The sequence below is a fragment of the Papio anubis genome, chromosome 10 (assembly GCF_008728515.1).
Source record: "Papio anubis isolate 15944 chromosome 10, Panubis1.0, whole genome shotgun sequence".
In the NCBI taxonomy this organism is placed as follows: Eukaryota; Metazoa; Chordata; class Mammalia; order Primates; family Cercopithecidae; genus Papio; species Papio anubis.
The window spans coordinates 68003956-68026448 of NC_044985.1; the positions used below are offsets into that span (position 1 = coordinate 68003956).

Here is a 22493-nt window from a genome sequence, read left to right on the forward strand (position 1 = left end):
ATCCCCGGTAATGGGATGGCTGGGTTGAATGGTATTTCTAGTTCTAGATCCTTGAGGAATCACTACACTGTTTTCCACAGTGGTTGAACTAGTTTGCAGTCCCACCAACAGTGTAAAAGTGTTCCTGTTTCTCCGCATCCTCTCCAGCACCTGTTGTTTCCTGATTTTTTAATGATTGCCATTCTAACTGGTGTGAGATGGTATCTCATTGTGGTTTTGATTTGCATTTCTCTGATGGCGATTGATGATGAGCATTTTTTCATGTGTCTGTTGGCTATATGAATGTCTTCTTTTGAGAAGTATCTGTTCATATCCTTTGCCCACTTTTTGATGGGGTTGTTTGTTTTTTTCTTGTAAATTTGATTGAGTTCTTTATAGGTTCTGGATATTAGCCGTTTGTCAGATGAGTAGATTGCAAAAATTTTCTCCCATTTTGTAGGTTGCCTGTTCATTCTGATGGTAGTTTATTTTGCTGTACAGAAGCTCTTTAGTTTAATTAGATCCCATTTGTCAATTTTGGCTTTTGTTTAAATACTTTTATAATAACAACACTTCTTTCGTTGCTTTATTTTTCTGTCCTAAACTGTGTTTTTTTGTTTCTTTTTCTTTCTACAATGACCTTGATTTTTACTTATTCTCAATTATCAAAATGATTGTTGCAACAAAAAATTTTAATTGTATTTAAAATGTGAGTATATGTTTCTTGAAAAACAAATTGAACGCAATGGGACACATTGGAGAAATAAAATTATTTATATATTTCAGAAACTATTTTATTGTCATCTAAAACATAGCTTACTGAAATTTATATTAATATTAAAAATTAAAAATAAAAATTTTAAAAGTTAATATTTAGATTGAATTTATTTAAATAAATCTGGATATTTAAATTCATTTGGGAGAATTAAATACATGTTAGTAAACTATATAAAAATATTATTCAGTATACAATTACTTGTCAATGTAGAAAATTATTACTATTCTTCACACACCTTCTATCTAGGCCCCCCAGATACACAAACATAAGGGTAATTCAAGTTAATTGATACGGCCGGGCACGGTGGCTCAAGCCTGTAATCCCAGCACTTTGGGAGGCCGAGACGGGCGGATCACGAGGTCAGGAGATCGAGACCATCCTGGCTAACACGGTGAAACCCCGTCTCTACTAAAAAATACAAAAAACTAGCTGGGTGAGGTGGCGGGCGTCTGTAGTCCCAGCTACTTGGGAGGCTGAGGAAGGAGAATGGCGTGAACCCGGGAGGCGGAGCTTGCAGTGAGCTGAGATCTGGCCACTGCACTCCAGCCTGGGCGACAGAGCGAGACTCCGTCTCCAAAAAAAAAAAAAAAAAAAAAAAAAGTTAATTGATACAAAATATTTCTCAGTCACCATGTGCAAATCCTACAAGTGCAATGCAAATTCTTGATTACATTCAGAACTACTTACTGGTCCATGAACAGAAACAAACAAAAAGATTGTATCTACTATTGAGAAAACACATTTTGTTTTGCACAAATCTATTGCATTCATGTTGAAAAGTATTTGACAAGTTAATTTGTCTCCTCAGTTCCACTAATTCAACTATCTTTCCCTACACTCCTACCAATTGTCTGTTTCAATGTCAGCATAGGTTAAATCCACAAACTATCCCAGCAATGAAATCTAGTCGTCCTGTTTTCCAAGGATATGAAGTAAGAAGTATAGAGGGAAGTACTCTGGAAATAAGAGAATATTAGTCACCAAAGAACATCGATGTTTTAGGTTTCTGAGTAGTGTTGTTCTAGTTCTGGGTACCTGATCTGAAGAAACCAATGTTTCTGTACATTCTTTACTTAATTTCTTTTAGATGTTTGCAAATATGCAAGGCCCTCTACGGAGGCCAGGACAAAGGCCTTTAATGCCTGGATTCATACCACAATTCTATGAATTATTATCAGTTATTATTGTATTAAAGTTATTAAATGTGTCATTAATGTATGAAGCATTACTATAATAGGCACCACTGATTTATAAACTATAAGTTTTAAAATTTTCATAAATGAGACTGAGAAGTTACACAGGGAAACAACAAATTGGGATGTGGACATCCATTCTTAATTAATACCACAACTCTGGTTTTATTAAATTTAGAGAAGGAACTTTTTACTCATACTTTTTGTTTGCTTTTTAAAATATTGCTGGTGAAAAATTATTTAAAAAGTATTGTATAATACACAGTAGAGTATAACTTGGAATAAACTACTTGAGATTTATAGACTAAAATGCACTGCAAAAATTGTAAATTTTATATTTATATTGTTCACATCATGAGTTTTTAAAATACTGCATTTACTACCTTAAGTTTTTTTATAATAGAGAGTTTTTGATGTTGCAGGATTTGTACTTATATATTTTAAATTATAGTTTTAGTAGACACCATAAGGTATTCTTTAATTCCTTATCTCTCAAAGCAGCTGCATCTTTCTGAGTTCTTAGAATTGAATTGGCATTTGAATCAGAATATAGACCTTTAATTTCTCAGCTATTTCCATTACTCTTTGCCCTCCTAGAAACCAAAGTTTAAAATGTTAAGAAAAGAAACAAGATATGAGTCTAATGAAATTTGTTTAAAGCAAGAATAAAACCCTGAAAACAATGCATTGTCTATTCATATTGTTATCTGTCAGAAACCAAAGGAAATGCTTAGCTTGTATTGCTTAATTTTAAACTATAGATCTTCAAAAGACTGATTCAAATTTGCAATAAACTTGGCATACCTAAATGAAATACCTATAAAAATTGCGGGAAAATTGTGGATGACGTACCTAGGTACTATAGCAGCAGGATGCGAATAGAAAGAGCGCAAACCCTTAGAGGGACATTTGGCTAATAATAGTCTTGTTAATTTGGAAACATGTAAGTCTAATGATTAGTCAAAAAATATTTAGCATAAATTTTTACATTTATCCTAGGTGAGACTTGAGAATCTGGTGGAAAGGGTGAAAAGGCCATAAGATCAGCAATCACCACTTCTCATGAAAAAAGATCATCATTAACAGTACAAGCAAGTTATGTCAACATAATTGACATGAACTTTACATGAAAACAAAGTTGTTTTGGGATCTAGCATTATAGACACCTAGCTTCTCTTCTTGTTAAAGATTTGAATGCTTGATCATTTGCTGTTACTAATTTTTTTATCTATTTTTATTTTCAGTTTTGCTTTTATGAAACAAGGCAATCAATGATATTCATTCCTTCTCCACCTTTCTCTTTCTTTTTTATATAAAAGAATTTAAACAAACAAGAATATTAGAAAAATAGAACTGTAGAAGTTAAATTGGAATTAACTTGAGAGATAATTTTGTCCAACATCCTCATTTTGTGTAAGAGAAAAAAAAAAAAAAAAACAGGAGTAGTGATTTGAACATACTGCAGCTATTTATTTCCCCAGAATCATATCTGCAGCTCTAATTACTATCACTGGAGACTGAGTTTTAATTATAAGCCAAATGACAGTGATCAAGAAGGCCTTAGTGTTTCTCAGTTGGATCGAACTTTAAACAGGCTTCTTTCTGCCTCTAAGCCCCTGACCCTTGTGTTTTTTGTTTTTTTTTTTTTCTTTTTTAAAGAGCATTTACTTTAGAAATCTTGTCATTGTAAATTCGTTCCTCTATTCCTTTGAGGTGTAAATCATTTTAAAAGCTTCTTGCTAGTTTTACAACCCAAGAAAGTCTTTCTCAAAGACCTGGGAGGCATTCCTTTGACATGTAATGTTAAGGAAGACAGTGCCCCTATCTTCCAGTTTCTGTGGGAAAATCGGGGCCTAACTTCTGCAGGGAACTGCCTCCAAAACTACCTCTGCCAAAAAGGGAAAGTTTACTCTTCTTTTGCGTAAAGGCAGTGAGCAAACACCACAAATGGTCTATAACTCACCCTCCAACCTCAGCTTTTCAAAACTCCTAGCCCTTTGTTTTTGTTTCTTTGGTTACTGATACATAATAATTGTATGTATTTATGGAGTTCATGTGATATTTTGATATCTGCATACAAAGTGTGATAAATCAGAATTTTTAGGATATCTATCACCTCAAATATGTATCTTTCTGTGTGTTGGGAACATTTCAAATATTTTCTTCTAGTTCGAAATACAGAATAAATTACTGTTAACTACAGTAACACTGCTGTGCTATTCAACACTAGAACTCATTTCTTCCATGGGAAGGGAGGGGTTAAGAGAGGTTGGTTAATGGTCTCAGCCCTTTGTTTAAGCAGAGTTTAATTCAGACTGAGTTCTGCCTCTATCCACTGTTTCAATAATAATTCAATGACCTTGAATAAGGTCATCTTGCCTAATTAACTTTGTGTGGTATAATTTATTCTTCAATAGCAGCTACATGCATTTGGCCAAATAACATCAGAGCATAGCATGCCTAGAAAGGTAATATAACTGATGAAATATTAATGTAAATGGGTAGGTTTGGGGGGGATAATGTGAAAGACACTGATAAATTTGGGATTTTTTTAAATACAAGAGAAGATGAACAGATATTAAGAATGTCTCAGGGAAATGGAGTATCATTAAGAATACATTCAAAATCTCTCAATATGTTTGCCAACTTTGCTTTAGACTCTAGCATTATGGATGTTTAAATTTTCCTCTTTTGAAATACTTATAAATAACTATTTTGAAGTGTCCACATTTATGATATAATTCACATATTTTAACTAAGAAGGTCAGATTATTACATTTACCATAATATTTGCCTTTTCCTGTTGAAAAGATTTCATGTTGGGGAAATCCATAGTTAATCAGTTGTAGCAAAAGGTATATAGTTGTAATACAGTCATATCTAATCACAAGGAATTTCCTGAACCAGGCACCATCCTTAGTTGACACAAGTATAAATTTTAGTTAGACACTTAGATTTCTGAAAAATGAGTAATATGATTGAAATAGTTATATTACACACACACACACATTTAGCCTTCATGACTCATCTAGAAAAAAAATCAATATGTAAGGATAATAAAGATAAAAGATGTCATAAGTTAAGCCAGGATTCTGCCATTTTGTGTAATGATGAGGAGAAAACATCAATAATAGAACAAGAGTTAATGACTAACTCATGTCGATACCATATTTCACTGTAGTTTGTTTGTAATTTACAATTATTCTAATTACAAGTCATTCACTGGTCCCTCCTCCCTGATACCAAGAAGCATGGCTAAATCTCAGATAAATTATAGCAAACAATGTACTTGCCTTTTATTGTATTTACCTTTCTCCCAACCTGTTCCCAAACCTCTCCTTAACTCTGGGGAAGATACAAAAAAGAACACAGTAGTTGTATATTTCAAAAATTTCTCATTTTTATTCATTACTTACTTGGGGAAATTTGCCTCATGAGATATTTGTTTACCAGATTCAGATAGAGCTTTTTTAAATTGAAGATGTCAGTCTTTACTAATCTAGTGGCCATATTCTATGTTTTGACAGCCTAACTTTTAACAAGTACTAGTATAGTAGTGAATTGTGTCACCAAATTAATTATAATTCAGTATGATTAACATGGAAATACAGAAAATCTAGGTATCTTTAAACAAAGAGATATTCAGGTTTCCACTGCCTACATATCCTGCGTTTCTTTCTGCTTTATTTTAATTCCCTTACATCCAAAATTTGGGTGGGTGCATAAGGGCTTGGTAATAGCCATGAAAATATTTGGTTTCTTACACACGTAACATCATTACCAGAGATAATAATGTTTACTTGAAAATTATGAATATGTGTTTATTTCTGTTATATATCAACTAATAACGTTCAATTCTTTTCTAGCAATACCACATACAAATAATCATAAAGTGATCATACTTTTTTTTTGAGACAAATAATAGATACTGTCAGGTGTATCCATGGAAGGCATTCTACGGATGTTTAGAGATTCTTCTGCTTTTTAGCTCATACGGGAATAAAAACTAACAGGAAACAAGTTTATTCATGAAAAGCTGGAGGTACATGGATAGGTAGTAAAATATGGAAGAATGCTACATTTTATTCACATGCTTTTCTGATATTTTAATACATGTAAGTAATTAAAACTAAATGAATATTAACTGAGCACCTTCATGCCCAATCAATGCATTTCTGGGAAGAACTCAATTAGTTTATAAAAGGTTAAAATAGCATAAAGAAAATAGTTTTGTGGTGTTTCAAGTAAGGCTGTGATACCAACATTTTTATATTCATAGTTACAACATTATCTTGGTGGCTGTTTATTCAGTTGTGTTAAAATTTTCAAAGAAGCTTTTATTGTAGTTGTAAAACTTTTCATTATAATATTACTTTTAAAAACTATTTTAAACAAGAAAGATGAAATTTTAAAGTAAAATAATTTTTACCAAATACTTTGTTTTGTAAAATGTTTATATTTAAGCCCACTTTTATTGTATATATTTAAGATGTACAACGTGGTGTTTTGATACACATACACATAGTGTAATCAAATTAACATTTCAATCACCTTCAACAGTTACTTTTCTGGAATAAGATCCCCTGAAATCTACTCTCTTAGCAAGTTTTCAGTATACAATACAACATTAGTACCTGTATTCCTCATGCTGTACATTAGAGCTCCAGATTTATTCATCCTACATAAAAGCAAGTTTGTCTCCTTTTCTACTTTTTATCTATTTCCTCCCAGTCTCCACTCCTGGTAAGACACTGATAATTTCAAATAAACAATCTCATAAGAAAATGATGAACTTTTGTTCTCTGATTAATTGAAATTTTCTTTTGAAATCTAGCATTAGTTTTAAGCCCAAAATAGGGCAAAGTAAGTTTTTATACTATATTGCTGAAAACATAGCAGGCTAGCCAATGTTATTATCTCATTTTAGATATGCATATATTTTTGAAAATCCACCTGAAATAGCCATGAATTTTGTGTTTTACCTATTCATATGTTAGTGGGAGATACATAAAATGTAATCTTACATTATGTCTGTCTTTCCCTGCATAATAAACTGTTTCAAATTGAGGTAGATATCATACAAATGAAGTCCTTTGGTGATAAATAGGGAAGAGTTTTGGCAAAACTGTGCCCAAATCATGTTGTCTAGGCTTGTGCACTGATTGCCTCAGACTAATCTTCATTCTATTGGTGTGAAGAAATTAACTGGGACTTAAATCTTCTTAAGAAACACTGGCTTTTGGCATTACATAATTCATTAGGATTCTGTGTTTGTCCTTTGTTTTATAATCATAAGGTGGTTGCTGCATTGCTCTCCCTGTCACATGTAAATGATATGGAGGGCAGACTGGGGTGCCAAGACATTACCCAACTTATGCACTCACTTTGTTTGCAAACGGAGCTCTCTAAAATGCTGTAGCCACTGATTCCAACGTTCTACACAGGATAGTAGGATGGTACCTAAATGTGCTATTAAAGCATGATATGTGAGCATTGTTAGCTGCTTGTAATGTCAAAAGTCTGAGCTGGAGAATCTATAGGCAGAGCTGTGACCCCCGCAAACAGTAAATAATGTGGTGATCTAAGTACTTCATATTCTCTGAGACCAGATACAAGAGCCCAGGCCAGCAGGCCAGGCTGGAGATCTAAGAGTCTAGATACACAGAGCCTGACAGATGCTCTATCTCCATCACACTTCCCTTCCAAACTCTGGCAAGTGAACTTTCCTATTATTCTTTCCAGTGTGTTTAGTTCCCTCCTACAGGAAACACTTTGGATGAGAAATCCTAGAGAGGTAATGTGAGAGTATAATACATTTGAATATGTTGAAATATATGTTTCTACATTTATTTACATCAAGATTGATGAAAGGTGGTAATTCTGACCTGTGGCACTCTCTGCGTTTGCCTAAGGAGCCCCTTTAACGTGCACTAGTCTCCAATTACAATCCTCCTCAAAGAAGTTAATGGGAAGAATACTAAATTTACCAATGAGGAATGACACAATTTGTTTTCTGTGAATTATGTGTAGATTCCTGGACATCAGCTTTAATCCAGCACTAAGATACTTTGAGATCCCAAGAGAATGGTTTCATTTAGATTCTCAGTGGGGCCGTCTTTAGGCCTTCTTGTGACATAATACTTACACTCCAGCAGGACTTTGATTATCTGAGTCAGCTGTATATATTATAAAAGCAAAAGCTACTTATATAAAAGTAATAAAGTAATTTTATTTAATCAGTTAATGAAAATATTTTTAAGTAACTGTGCCAAGTGGTAGCTTAACATTTTAACTTTCTAATTTAATTTACATAATTTAAAAAGAATGTGAAAAATTCCACATGACTCGACTTTCATGCCTATAAATTAGGCCCAGGCAATATATTCAGTGTTTAATGCCATTTAAAAACCATGTAGCTTTACTTTCATTAATTTACCATGTACATGTAAAACAATTCCTAAATTGCTTTTATTTGAAAGCTTGCCATTTTTCAAAAAGCCTTCAGAATTATATAAAGGTTGCAAGAATCGTTCATCGAAGTTCTGTATGCCTTTACGTATATTTGCCAATTTTCATCATTGTGCTACCTTTACCATATCTTCTCTTTTTCTCTTTATCTCTCCCTTCCTCCTGTCTCCTTCTCTGTATCTCTCTGACATTTCTGTCCTTTGGCTGAGCCATTTGAGAGCAAGTTACAGACATGATCAATTATCCCTTAATAATTCCACCTGTAAGAACAAGGACATTCAATCACATGTTTACAGTACAATTAACATGTTCAGGAAATTTAACATTGATATAATAATTATATCTAGTACACTATCTATACTTCAACTTTTTTCAATTGTCCCAGTGATCTCCATATATATATGTGTGTGTGTGTGTATATATATGTATATATATGTGTATATATACGTGTATATATATATAAAGATGGAGATCTATATATAGAGATATATAGAGATAATATTTTTAGTTGATCCAGGATAATGCTTCTATTTATTTGTGGGTCTCTTTAGCCACCTTTAGCCATAAACAATTCCTCACCTTTTCTTTGTATCTCATAACACAGGCACTTTAAGGAGAACATATGGATTTCTCTTTGTTTTCATATGATTAGATTCAGATTACGCATTTTTGGCAAAAATTTAACATATATAATATCGCATTTTTTTTAGTACAACACTTCGTGGGGGGGAGGGGGCGGAATAATGTCCCTGAGTCCTAGTTGTTGTGTCTTAATTTGATGTATTTAATTTAGGTGGCATCTTTTATATCAATACATTAAAAAAGCAGCCTGTATTCCATTCTCCATCACATTTTAACTGATGGTTTTGGCATTGATGGACTATTCTTGCCTGAAACATAAATAAAAATTTGGTACCGGGAGTTTTTTTTTTTAATCTATTATTTTTACACCTACATTATTTATTTATTAATATACTTATAATCTCTATGGGTTCATAGTCATTGGATTATAATCCATTCTTTTTACAATACATTTCATGCTGAAATTGTCCCATAATTGTCTAGTGCAAACATTTTCACATTGACTTGAGTCCCTCCCCCTTTAATAGTATTTTCTTACTTTGTGGCATAATGAAGTGTTACGAGTTTACTTTGTACTTTCTCTGCCCCATCCTTTAAATCAACTATTTTTCAAAAATTACTTGTTCGCTTAAGTGAACAAGTAATGAGAAGCAAGATATAATTGCTTGATGCCTTAATGCCTATTGGGATGGTATTGTACTTGGATCCTTTTAATAAAGAGAAGTGTAGTTTAGTAGGTTGGTAGGAGGGTGGGTAGATAGATATATTGACAGATAGATTTTTAAAAATCATGTTTATAATGTTATCTTCAATGCTAAACTAACAGCACCAATTTCCTCCTTGCCTTACTAGACCCCCCACTCCATATTTGTTTTTTCAGAACATGAATACTTGCTTCTCATAATGTCATACATTTATATTTGACATATATTTATGTATTTGCTTAATTTTACAACATGTATGGCCTTACTATACAGAAAAGTGTTAACATAGTGGGTTTAAATTGCTGCCCTTGAAAAGTTCTGCTTGTAAGATGAGCCCTTGGCTGGCATCTGGGAACCTGGATTTCAGGAATGCTCCTACACTCCTCATGGTAAGAATTGCTCACTGTGTTTAAACTGTTTGGGTAAGCAATATGGTATATCCTGAATACCTACTTTCCTTCTAAGAGTGTGGAATTTTTGTACATACCAGGTAGAGGCCCCCTGTTTGACTTGGCCCAATAAAAACTGTGGGTGATAATTCTGTAACCGACTTCCCAGTTGAAAACATTTCACATGTTCTTGCTGGGGAAATTAAACACATTCTGTGTGATTCCACTGGGAGAGGACCCTTGGGAAACTGTCTGGTTTCCCCAGATTTGCTCCATGCAACTTCCCTGTTAGTTAATTTTGTTCTGTATCCTTTTGCTGTGAGTAAAACTTGTGCTAAATTCTGTGAATCCCCCTAGGGAATCATCAGACCAATAGTCTTGGGTACCTCTGATACGCCTGCAAACAGAACACCTCTAAGGAGAGTTTTTAAAATTATGTCTTTTTTTCCTTTCATTAGACTGAAAGTAGTCAGAAATAGATAGTCAGAAACTACCTTTTTTCTTTCTGTTTTGAAATAATTGGAAATTTATAAGAATGACAAAAAAAGAAAAAAAAAAAAAGGACAGAGAGCTCTATGTACCTTGCACCAAGTTCCCTACAGTGATTATATTTCACATAACTATAACAAAATATCAAAGAAGGGAATTGGCATTGGTATAGGGTGTGTGTGTGGTTCTGTGTGAGTGTAAATTCAGGTAACCACCATGACAATCAACCTATAGAACTATTTCTTTGACACAAAGTTCCCCTTCAGTAACTCCCTTCTTACCATCACCCCTATCATCACTAGAAGCACTGATCTGTTTCCCTATTTATTATTTTGTCCTTATGAGAATGCTATATAAATGGTGTCATATAGAGTGTGACATTTTGGGGATTGGTTTTTATTATACAGTAATTCAGGTGAGATTAAACATGATACTGCCTGTATCGGTAACCCGTTCCTTTTTACAAAATAATTGCCTTGGGCAGTATGGCCATTTTAATAATACTGATTTTCCCATCCATGAGCATGGAATGTTTTTCCATTTGCTTGTGTCGTCTCTGATTCCTCTGAGTAGTGGTTTGTGGTTCTCATTATAGAGATCTTTCACCTCCCTGGTTAGCCCTACAGCTAGGTATTTTATGCTTTGTGTGGCAGTTGTGAATGTGATTGCATTCCTGATTTGGCTCTCGGCTTGGCTGTTTTGGGTACAGAAATGCTGGTAATTTTTTTACATTGATTTCGTATCCTGAGACTTCACTGAATTTGTTTATCAGATTAAGGAGATGTTTGAGCTGTGACTATAATGTTTTCTAGATATAAAATTATGTCATATGCAAACAGGGGTAGTTTGACTTACTCACTTCCTATTTGAATACCTTTATTTCTTTCTCTTGCCTAATTGCCCTGGCTAGGACTTCCATACTACCTTGAATGGGAATGATAAGAAGGGCACCCTTGTCTTGTGCTGGTTTCCAAGGGGAATACGTCCAGCTTCTGCCAATTCAGTATGGTATTATCTATGGGTCTGTCAAAGATAGCTCTTATTATTTTGCGGATTATTACTTCAATACCTTGTTTATTGAGAGTTTCTAACATGAAAAGGAGTTGAATTTTATCAAAAGCCTTTTCTGCATCTATTGACATAATCATGTGGTTGTTGCCTTTAGTTTTGTGTATGTGATGAATCACAATAATTGATTTACGTAGGTTGAATCGAACTTGCATCCCAGGGATAAAGCCTACTTGATTATGATGCATAAGCTTTTTGATGTGCTGCTGGATTTGGTTCACCAGTATTTTGTTGAGAATTTTTGCATTGAATTTCACCAAAGGTATTGACTTGAAGTTTTCTAATTTTTGTCATGTCTCTGCCAGGTTTTGGTATCAGGATGATACTGGTCTTATAGAATGAGTTAGGGAGGAGTCCCTCTTCCTAGATTTTAAAAAATAGCTTCAGTGAGAAGGTACCAGATCTTCCTTGTACATCTGATACCATTTGCCTGTGAATCTATCTGGTCCAGAGCTCTTTTTGGTTGGTAGGCTATTTATTACTAATTCCATTTTGGAGCTTATTATCGGTCTGTTCCAGGATTCAGTTTCTTCTTGATTCAGTCTTGGGAGGATGTATGTCCCCAGGAATTTACCCATTAATTCGAGATTTTCTAGTTTGTTTGCATAGAGTTGTTCATAATATTCTCTGATGGTTATTTGTATTTCTGTGGGGTCAGTGGTAATGTCCCCTTTCATGTTTCTAATTGTGTTTATTTGGATATTCTCTCTTTTCTTCTTTATTCATCTAGCTAGCAGTCTATTTTATTATTATTTTTTTTTTCTTTTTCAAAAACAACTCCTGAATTCATTGATCTTGAATGGTTTCTTGTGTCTCTATCTTCTTTAGTTCAGCTCTGATATTGGTTATTTCTTGTCTTCTGCCAGCTGTGGGGTTGGTTTGCTCTTGGTTCTCCAGTTCTTTTAGTTGTAATGTTAGGTTGTTAAATTGAGCTATTTCTAAATTTTTGACCCAGCAATCCCTTTATCTAAATTATCAAATTTGTCCATAATCCCTGATGGCATTCTTAGTTCTTAAGTCTGCTCTGTCTGCAACTGATAGAGCTACTCCCTCTTTCTTTTGATTAGAGATAGTATGGTATATCTTTCTCCATCCTTTACTTTTCCTCTCTAAGGTTCCTTAGATTTAAAGTGAGTTTCTTGTAGAAAGTATATAATTGGGTCTTATTTTTTGATGCACTCTAAAAATCTCTGTCTTTTAATTCTCATCTATTGATTATTGATGCAGTTAGATTAATATCTACTATATTTGTTACTGGTTTCTATTTGTTGCCTTTATTTGTTTCTATTTTGTTTTTCACATTTTTTCTTTTTTTGTGTGGTTTTAATTGAGCACTTTATATAATTCCTTTTTTTCTTCTTTCTTATCATCTTCTCACATCAATCATACTTCTAAAGTCCACTTTAGAAATAACACTGTACTGCTTCACAAATAGCATAAGTATCTTATATTCACAAAATATTTCTAATTCTTCTCATTTCTTATATCATTGCTGTCTTTCATTTTACTTGTACAAAAGCATACATCAGGTGTCAACACTTTAAATATTTTACTACATTCATTGCTTGCATGGTTTCTGAGAAGTCGGATGTAGTTCTTGTCTTTACTCCTCTATGCATATTTTCTTCCCCCTGGCTTTTTTCAAATTGTTTTAATCTTTGATTTTCTGAAGCTTGAATATGTTGTACCCAGGTGCAGGTTTTTTGGTATTTATGCTGCTTGGTGTTATCTGAGCTTTCTGGATCTGTGATTTGGTGTCTGACATTATTTTCGGAAAACTTTTAGTCATTATGGCTTTAAATATTTCTTCTGTTCTTTTCTTTCTTCTACATCTGGTATTCTCAATATATATATGTTACACTGTTTGTGTAACTAGTTGTTCCAGAGTTCTTGGGTATTCTGTTCTCAGAGGGGTTTTGTTTTTTTGTTTGTTTGTAGTTTATTTTTTTTCTTTATTTTTCAATTTTGGAGGTTTTTATTATTATATTCTCAAAGTCAGAGACTTTTTGCTCATTTCCTCCAATCTTCTAATGAGCCTACTGAAGGTATTCTTCATTTCTTTTATAGTGTTTCTATCTCCAGCATTTCTATTTGATGCTTTCTTAGAATTTCCCCATCTACTTACATTATCTACCAGTTCTTACATGTTGTCTACTCTTTTGTCAAAAACCTCAGCATATTAACTGTAAGGTTTATTTAAATTAAATTAAATTAGATTTATTTTAAGTTTATGCTGTGATAGTTCTAACATTCCTGCCAAATCTGACACCGTTCTAATGCTTATTTAGCTTTCTCACACTGTGTGGGTCTTGTTTTTGTTTTGTTTTGCCTTTCAGTATGCCTTCTAGTTTTTGTTGGAAGGTAAATATGATGTATTTGGCAATTTTTTTTAAAGGCAGTAAATTGGTGTTTAGTAATGCAGTTGTAATGTGGGGACAGGAGGAGGAAAGCAATCTGTAGTCTTATTATTAGTCTTAGTCTTTTAGTGAGTTTGTGCTTCTGGACTATGGACTTCACCAGTACTTCTTTATTCCCTCCCATTTAGGTGGGACAGGGTAAGTAAAAGGGCTGGATTTTTAGTATTTCTCTTCCTCCACTTAGTAGGCTAGAGGTAACTAAAGTAGGGTGTTTTACTTGCCCTGGGTGAGTTAGACTCTGGTAAAGCTCTATCAGGTTAAGGCTCTGATAAAAATAGTTTCTCCTGAGGGAAGGCTTTCTTAAGAAGAACAGAGTACTCTAGTATATTTCAAAGGGGTTATTTCTCCCCTCTTCTGCTCAAAGCAGGAGAGGATTTTTCTCTGATATTCAGTGTGATGACCTGGTATAACTCCTAGAAATAAACACACAAAAGCATTAGGGTTCCCTATAACTGAGTCCCCCTGGAGATTTTAACTCTCAGACTTGTCCATCCTGAGCCTCCAGCAGTTGCTCAATTACCATTTAGGTTTCCTTACTATGATAACTGGTTCCTGTGGAGACATCTGCTCTGATAAGTGGTGTTGTTTTGTGTGTGTCTGTCTATCTACCTGTTCCTCCAATTTTGGACACAGTGGTTTGCCCCGTGATCTCACTTCTCTGAAATACCTAAAAACCTTTATTGACTTAAAAAAATATTTAGCTTTTTATTTGTTGTTAGGATCATGTGGTGACTTCTAAGCTCCTTGAAGGACAGACCAAAATTCGAAGAATTTGCCAATTCTTTTTAAGTTGCTGAATCAGTTTTTATGGCAGGATGTACCACAGTTGCCTTAGCCATTTGCCTTTTAAAGGAGTTTTGGTTGTTTTCAGTTTGGGGTTTTTAAAAATAAAGATGCTATGAATATTCTTGTACAGGTTTTGTTTAGGTGTTTGTTTTGAATAAAAGTCATGTGACGGCTAAGTATATGGCATGTACATATTTTTCTTTTATTAAATTTTAAAGAAAATGTCAAACTATTTTGAGAATGGGTATATCATTTTACACTCCCACCGGCAATGTATGCAAGATCTAGGGTGTCATCTTCATCAGAATTTCATGTTGTCACATTTTTAAAAATATGTTTTATCTGCTCTAGTAGGTATGTAGTAGTATGTCATTGTAGTCTTAATTTCCATTTGCCTACTGGCTACTGGTGTTGAACATCTTTTCATGTGGCCATTTACCATTCACATATCATTTTTGTGAAATACCTGTTTATATCTTTTGGCCATTTTGTATTTGGATATCTTTAAAGCAACGGCAGTTAAAAAAGACAAAAAGGATCATTATATAATGATAAAAGGCCTTTTCCACCAGAAAAATATCATAATCCTAAGTATATATATATACACACACACCTCACACTGGACCTCCCAAATTTATATTACAATTACTAATGGACCTAAGAAATGAGACAGACAGCAACACAATAATAGTGGGGGACTTCACTACTCCACTGACAGCACTAGACAGGTCATCAAGACAGAAAGTCAACAAATAAACTATGTATTTAAACTATATCCTGAAACAAATATACTTAACAGATACTTACAGAACATTCTACGCAACGACCACAGAATATACATTCTATTCAAGAGCGCATGGAGCTTTCTCTAACATAGGCCACAAAATGAGCCTCAATAAATTCAAGAAAATTGAAATTACATCAAGCACTCTCTCAGACTACAGTGGAATGACATTGGATGTCAACTCCAAAAGGAACCTTCAAAGCCATGCAAATACGTGGAAATTAAATAAATGAAATCAAGATGGAAATTTAAAAATTATTCAGACTGAATGACTACAGCGACACAACGTATCAAAACCTCTGGGATACAGCAAAGGCAGTGTTAAGAGGAAAGTTCATAGCCATAAACACCTACATTGAAAAGTCTGAAGGAGAACAAACAGATAATCTAAGGTGACACCTAAAGGAACTAGAGAAACAAGTACCAACCAAACCCAAACCCAGCAGAAGACAGAAAATAACCAAGATCAGAGTAGAACTAAATGAAATTGAAACAACAACAACAAAAATACGAAAGATAAATGGAACAAAAGGCTGCTTCTTTGAAAGGATAAATAAAATTGATAGACTACTAGCAAGATTAACCAAGAAAAGAAGAGAGAAAATCCAAATAAGCTCAATTAGAAACGAGACGGAAGATATTACAACTGACACCACAGAAATACAAAAGAAACAAGGCTACTATGAACACCTTTATGCACATAAACTAGAAAACCTCGAGGAGATGGATAAATTCCTGGAAAGATACATTTTTCCTAGCTTAAATCAGGAAGAACTAGATACTCTGAGCAGAACATTAACAAGCAGCTAGTTTGAAATGGAAATTAAAAAATTACCAACCACAACAACAACAAAAAAGTCCAGGACCAGACAGATTTACAACAGAATTCTACCAGACATTCAAATAATTTGTACTAATCCTACTGACACTATTACACAAGATACAAAAAGAGGGAACCCTCCCCAAATCATTATATGAAGCCAGTATCAACGTAATATCAAAACTAAGAAAGAAAATAACCAAAAAGAAAACTACAGACCAATATCCCTGATGAACATAGATGCTAAAATTCTTAACAAAATACTAGCTAATGAAATCCAACAACATATCAAAAAGATAATCTACCAGGATCAAGTGGATTTCATACCAAGGATGCAGGAATGATTTAACATACACAAATCAATAATTGTGACACACCACATGAAAATTACATGATCATCTCAATAGATGCAGAAAAAGCATTCGACAAAATCCGGCATCCCTTTGTGATTAAAACCCTCTGCAAAATCAGCATACTGTTCAGTTTTGAGAGTATTTTATAATGTCTACATATAAGTCTTTTGTCAGATGTGGCTTGAAAATATATCTTCTAGGTCTATAACTCATCTTTGTATCATCTTAACAAAGTTTTATGCAGAGTTAAATTTTTGGTTTTTATGAAGTCCCATTTATCAATTTTTTTCAAGGATTAAGCTTTTGGTTTAATGTCTAAAAACTCTTTACCAAACCCTATATCCTGAGGATTTTTCTATTTTTTTCTAAAATATTTACAGTAGTTTTACATTTAAAACCATTATTAATCTGGTATTAATTTTTGTATAAAGTATTGGGTTTATGTTGATGCATTTTCTTGCCTATGTGTATCCAATTGCTTCAGGACTACCTGTTGAAAAGACTGCCTTTCTTCGTTGAATTACACAGGTACCCTTGTTAAAAATCAGTTGGCTGAAGGTGTAGTTGTGTTTTTTACTAGGCTATTCATTCTGTTTCATCAATCAATATGTCAATTCCTTTGCCATTAATCCTTAGTCTTGAATACAATAGCTATATAATTAAATAAAATTGGGGAGTGTAATTCCTCCCATTGTGTTCTTTTCCATACTGTTTTAGCTATTCTAGTTCCTTTCCTTTTTCATGTAAGTTTAGGGTAAGATTGTCTGTATTTAAAATAAAATGCTGGGATTTTTATAGGAATTGCTGTGAAACATTAGACCAATTCTTTAAGAATGTTTATAATCTTATTCTCAAAAAAGTATTAATTTATTCATTTAAAATATTTAATAAATGACTGTATTCTTCAAATAAAGTTCTAAGCCCAGGGAATGCAGAAAAAGAGATAATCACAAGACATGCTGTTTGTTATTAATTTTATATTTATTAAGCTTCTAAAATAATTATTCTACCTGGGACCTCAATGAACACATGTATGCAGTTTTTTAATGATGAATGATTGAGATAAAGAATGTGACACCTTACATACAAAACTGGAAGAGAATCATGCTAGCATCCTTCTAATTTGCACATCCCAGATGCACCTGACCCTTACAGAAGCAAAGGTAAAATAAAAATGGAAGAATATTTGATGGAGGGAGAAAATATGTAGGAAAGAAATAGAAATAATTGCTTCAAAATGCATATGTTTTAATCTGGGAATGATTAAAATGCACAAAATAAATTTGAGTATTAATAAATAATAAAATGTAAGTAATGCTTGTGTTATGGGAGAAATTAAAAGAGAGATGTGATAGTTAATAACAAGCAGACAGGAATACTTTAGGTAGACTGTCAGAAACGTGAAAATTGAAAAAGAAGAAGAATGTGATGCAGAACAGACCATGCTATCTGAGCATTTAAAAATCCAGTGTTCCAGGAACATAATTTGAAAAGAAAAGAGGTATATTGGGTGAAATATATGGGAGGTGAGAAAGAGCCAGATGAAATCATCAGATTAATGGTATATATTAGTAGTGATAATGAACATTATTTCAAATCATTGAATGTAGTAGATATTATCCTACTGCATCTTTAAATACGTTGATTGCTTTGGGGATGAGTTGTGTATTTCTTATAAATGTTAATATTAAAAGAAACTACCTTTTCTTATTTTATAGAGACATAATAATTCATTCTAAAAAATGGATCTTAAGTTTTTTTCTCACCTAATTCGAATCTATATTGGAGATTTATATTTATTTCTCTTTTTAATCTACTAATACATAAACTTTCATGTAGTTGCAAATACACACATTTATACATGGGTCCCTCTCTCCATATATAGACAGGGAGACATATTCCTAGACTTACCTTAAATGTAATACTCTTTACTGGGATATATTTTTCTAAATTCACATTCCTAGATAGCTCTGTTTTGACCTTTCTACGGAGTGATGCCTTTATATTCTTCCTCTGCTACCTTTATGTTTCTTAAATGTCACAATATCAATTGTTTTTAAGATCTTATTATCTCTTATATTAATATTTCTTGATATTTCAAAGGCTTTCATTGGTATAAAATCTTTCTGTATTACAAAACTATCAATGTTGGATTTTTATTTTTCCTTACTGGGTTATGTTGGAAAAAAAATCACTTAGTTTAAGGCATTTCTTTATTCTCCTTGGTGCTATACATATCTATGGTTCTGTGTAAATGATAAATAATAACTCTAAAGCCAAGCTGCTCAGCTTCCTTAATGACTATTTGGACCTCCCTCAAGAGGATACATAATATCTTTCCTTGATAGCGGTGGGAATAAAAAGTAAAAGAAAATTATCGTTAATACTATTTTAAGATTGTATTGATGAGTATCTAGAGATAATAGTTTTACTAAAAAAGAATTTCTAGAAAAACCTGACTAACACTTTAAAAGCAAATATTTCACAAACATATTTTAATTATTGTACTGTGTAATACATATATATTGTACTTTTTTAAAAAATCAGGTTGAGTATGTCATTTACAACTTTCTTTTAACGGGGAAAGACTAAGTTTAACAACATAGGTGATATCATCTTGTCTTTTGCTGTCTTTTGAGTAATTTGAACCTTAATAGACCTCTGACACACCACTGTAGCCGAATAAACAGTGTAAGATGTAAAGCCTAAGAGAGTAGAAGATGTCACATGAAACTCGGATTAGAATCCTTTAGCATTCTGGAAAGAAAAGTTTTACAGAAGATAACACAGGCTCATGCTCAAAGTAATTCGTAACAATTAGCAGAAATCTGTATGTGTGTGTGTGTGTGTGTGTGTGTTTGTGTTTTAATATAATGAGAACCTCACCTAATCTCCCATTTGTTCTATGAAAAGTCCAACATTCAGCAATAATATTAATATCTAGAAAGACAACTAAATACACACACATTATGCCAATGGAAAATTTCTAGTTTAATATTGTACTGTATTTAAGATGCAATCAGTGACGAAAAGTTGAATGACGGGTACATCTCTGTACTATTTTTGAAATTCTCTGTGTTTTATGATTACTTCAAAATCAAAGTCAGAAGCAAACAATACATTCTACTTTTCATTAAGTATATTGAGATTATTATTCAAGCCTGTGTATCATTTTTTATGACATTTGTTTTCTAACTTATCTATAAAACTATCACAATTTCTATTTTATTTAAGTTTTTTTTTTTTTAAACTAAATCTTGGGGAACTTTAAAGTATATTACTTACTCATATATAACAAAGGTATAGGTAATTATCTTTCTTACAGGAAAAAAACTAAAACCTTAATTGTCTTAAAAGCATTTAAATGTCTCTCTCATAATAATCTTATTAATGGACTATTCAAGTTAGTATGGATCCCATAAACTACAAAATTCATAAGGCTCCACTATCAGTCTTCTCTGTCTTTGCTCATTACGGTTCTAAAAGAAAGATACTATTGAACAGATTTATTAAGTGCTAACATATTGTATCTTTATATTTTGCCATTATTAATACTTTATTTTAGAATCTTTCTAAAAACTTACATTTTGTGTAAACTTCAGATAACCTCCAATATATAACTATATAACACACATGCATATACGTGCACACACACACATATTCAATTTATTCCTCTAACAACTTTAGACCAATTCACAATGCAAGAGATCTGTATATGTAACATTATATCCAAACAAACACATTCCTTCATTTAATTCCTAGTTTCCAAAATGTGATTAGTGATGACAATCAGTGATATCATATGAATCTCTTTAAAGAAAACATGGGACTTTGTAAATGCCAAACATGCTTTATTAGATAGTAATTTCAAGTGAAGCATGATAATTATAGTGTACATTCAATTACAAAAATGCATATTTTTAAATAAAATAATCAATTCATATCATTTAAACTTTACTATCTTCCTAGGTATAATAGTAGTCAAAAAGTTGTTACGTGATATTTATGGAAAATACTTTAAAGATACAGAATGAAGCATTTCTGTGAACTTTAATTCTTTTGGAACTGGATCAGTAATCATAATAAAAAATAATAGCCAACATTTTAAACATTTTTTAAATGTCAAGAACACTAGCAAATATGTAACTTGCATGAACTCATGTTGTTCTCACCTTATTCCCCTAAAGCAGGTATTATTGAAGTTATTTTTTACAAATGGAGATATTATTGACATGGGAGAGAAAGTATCCTATTTTTTGTTTATGTTTAGCTACAATAAATAATTGTTACCAAATATTGCATGTCAATATTTGTGATCAAATATTACATATCGATATACTGCTTTGTTCCAAATTAAAAATTTTTATTCATGTAAAAAATAGAAAATTGAACACTAAGTACAGAATTTCAAGAGCTTAGAAATGGCAAAATGGTGTCTATCAATCAGCTACATGTATATGTAGAGAGACCCAATCTTATATACTTTTCCTAAATATTATAGGTGAGTGATTTTAAGTAAATATGTCAATCCTGAATTATTATTTTTTACCTAATGATTATTCTACCTCTCTTCCATCCTTACAAAATTACTCTATAACCAGATTTTTTTAAAAACACCATGCAGTTTACCAAATAAGTAAGTTAATTAATTAAAACAAAACACCATATTCACCATCATGTTAAATGTATAAATTAGATCTGAGTTTCAATTTTACATGACAGAAAACAGTCACCATTTTTATGCCTAAACAAGTCAAATGCATTAATTAAAATTGAAACATATATTTTATTCAATCAGTCAGACTCTCAAATTTTTAATTTCTCACTAGTGCCATTCACTTGTCTAAGTGTTGGGGATATATCAACAAACAAGTAAGATCAAAGTTGTGTGCCCCCATGTAGCCTACATTCTTCTAGACCAAGGCAGACAGGACAAATAATAAAATTAAAAGTATATTAACAGGTGCTAACTTAGATGGAGAAAAGCCAAAGTACAGCAAGGTAAGAAGAACTATGAGTGCAGGGGAAATTCATTGAAATATTTAATGTGTCGTCAGAGTCACTCTCATCGAAAGGGTGCATTTGAGAAAATACAGAAGGATATGGACAAGTTAGCCAAACAAATACCTAAGAGAACAACACTGCTGGAAGAGAGAACAGATACGGCAAACATCTAAATGCGAAAGTGTGCTGGGTTTATGTGAGATAGAGCAAGGAGGCGGGTGTGCCAGAGCAGGGAGCACAAAACTTAATACAGATGTGATAGCAAATTAAAGGTAAACCAGATTATGTAGGGTCTTACAAGGCATTTTAAGGACGTTTACATTTCAGTATAAAACAAATGGGGAATCACTTCAGGGTTGTGAATAGAAGGGTGGCAAGATTCATTTAGGTTTATCAGGATTAATCCAGCTGCTCTGTTGAGACTAGACTGGGTGTAGAGTGGGGTGCAGGGTTGGGGAAGAGTGGACAAGAGAGACTCATTTGAATATGGTTGCTTTAATCCAGGTGAGAGATGTTGGTGTCTAAGACCAATGGAGGAAATAAGATGTGGTCAGAAAGCTGATATATTTTGAAGGCAAGATAACAGATTGGAAGTGTGGGGTGACAGAATAGTCAGTATGATTATGTGGTTTGGGATAAGACAAGTGGCAATAGTATGTGAAGGAGTAGCAAGTGAACT

General features: G+C 32.9%; 1 long non-coding RNA gene across 4 annotated transcripts in view; it reads left to right on the forward strand.

Moving 5' to 3' along the window:
* LOC108581356 overlaps nucleotides 1-3387 on the forward strand; it is a 55173-nt gene extending 51786 nt beyond the window's left edge. For all 4 annotated transcript variants that reach the window (XR_004176587.1, XR_004176586.1, XR_004176588.1 and 1 more), the window contains one exon: nucleotides 2950-3387. This is a non-coding gene — a long non-coding RNA (uncharacterized LOC108581356). The remainder of the gene's footprint in view (nucleotides 1-2949) is intronic.
* Nucleotides 3388-22493: the final 19106 nt, after the last annotated feature.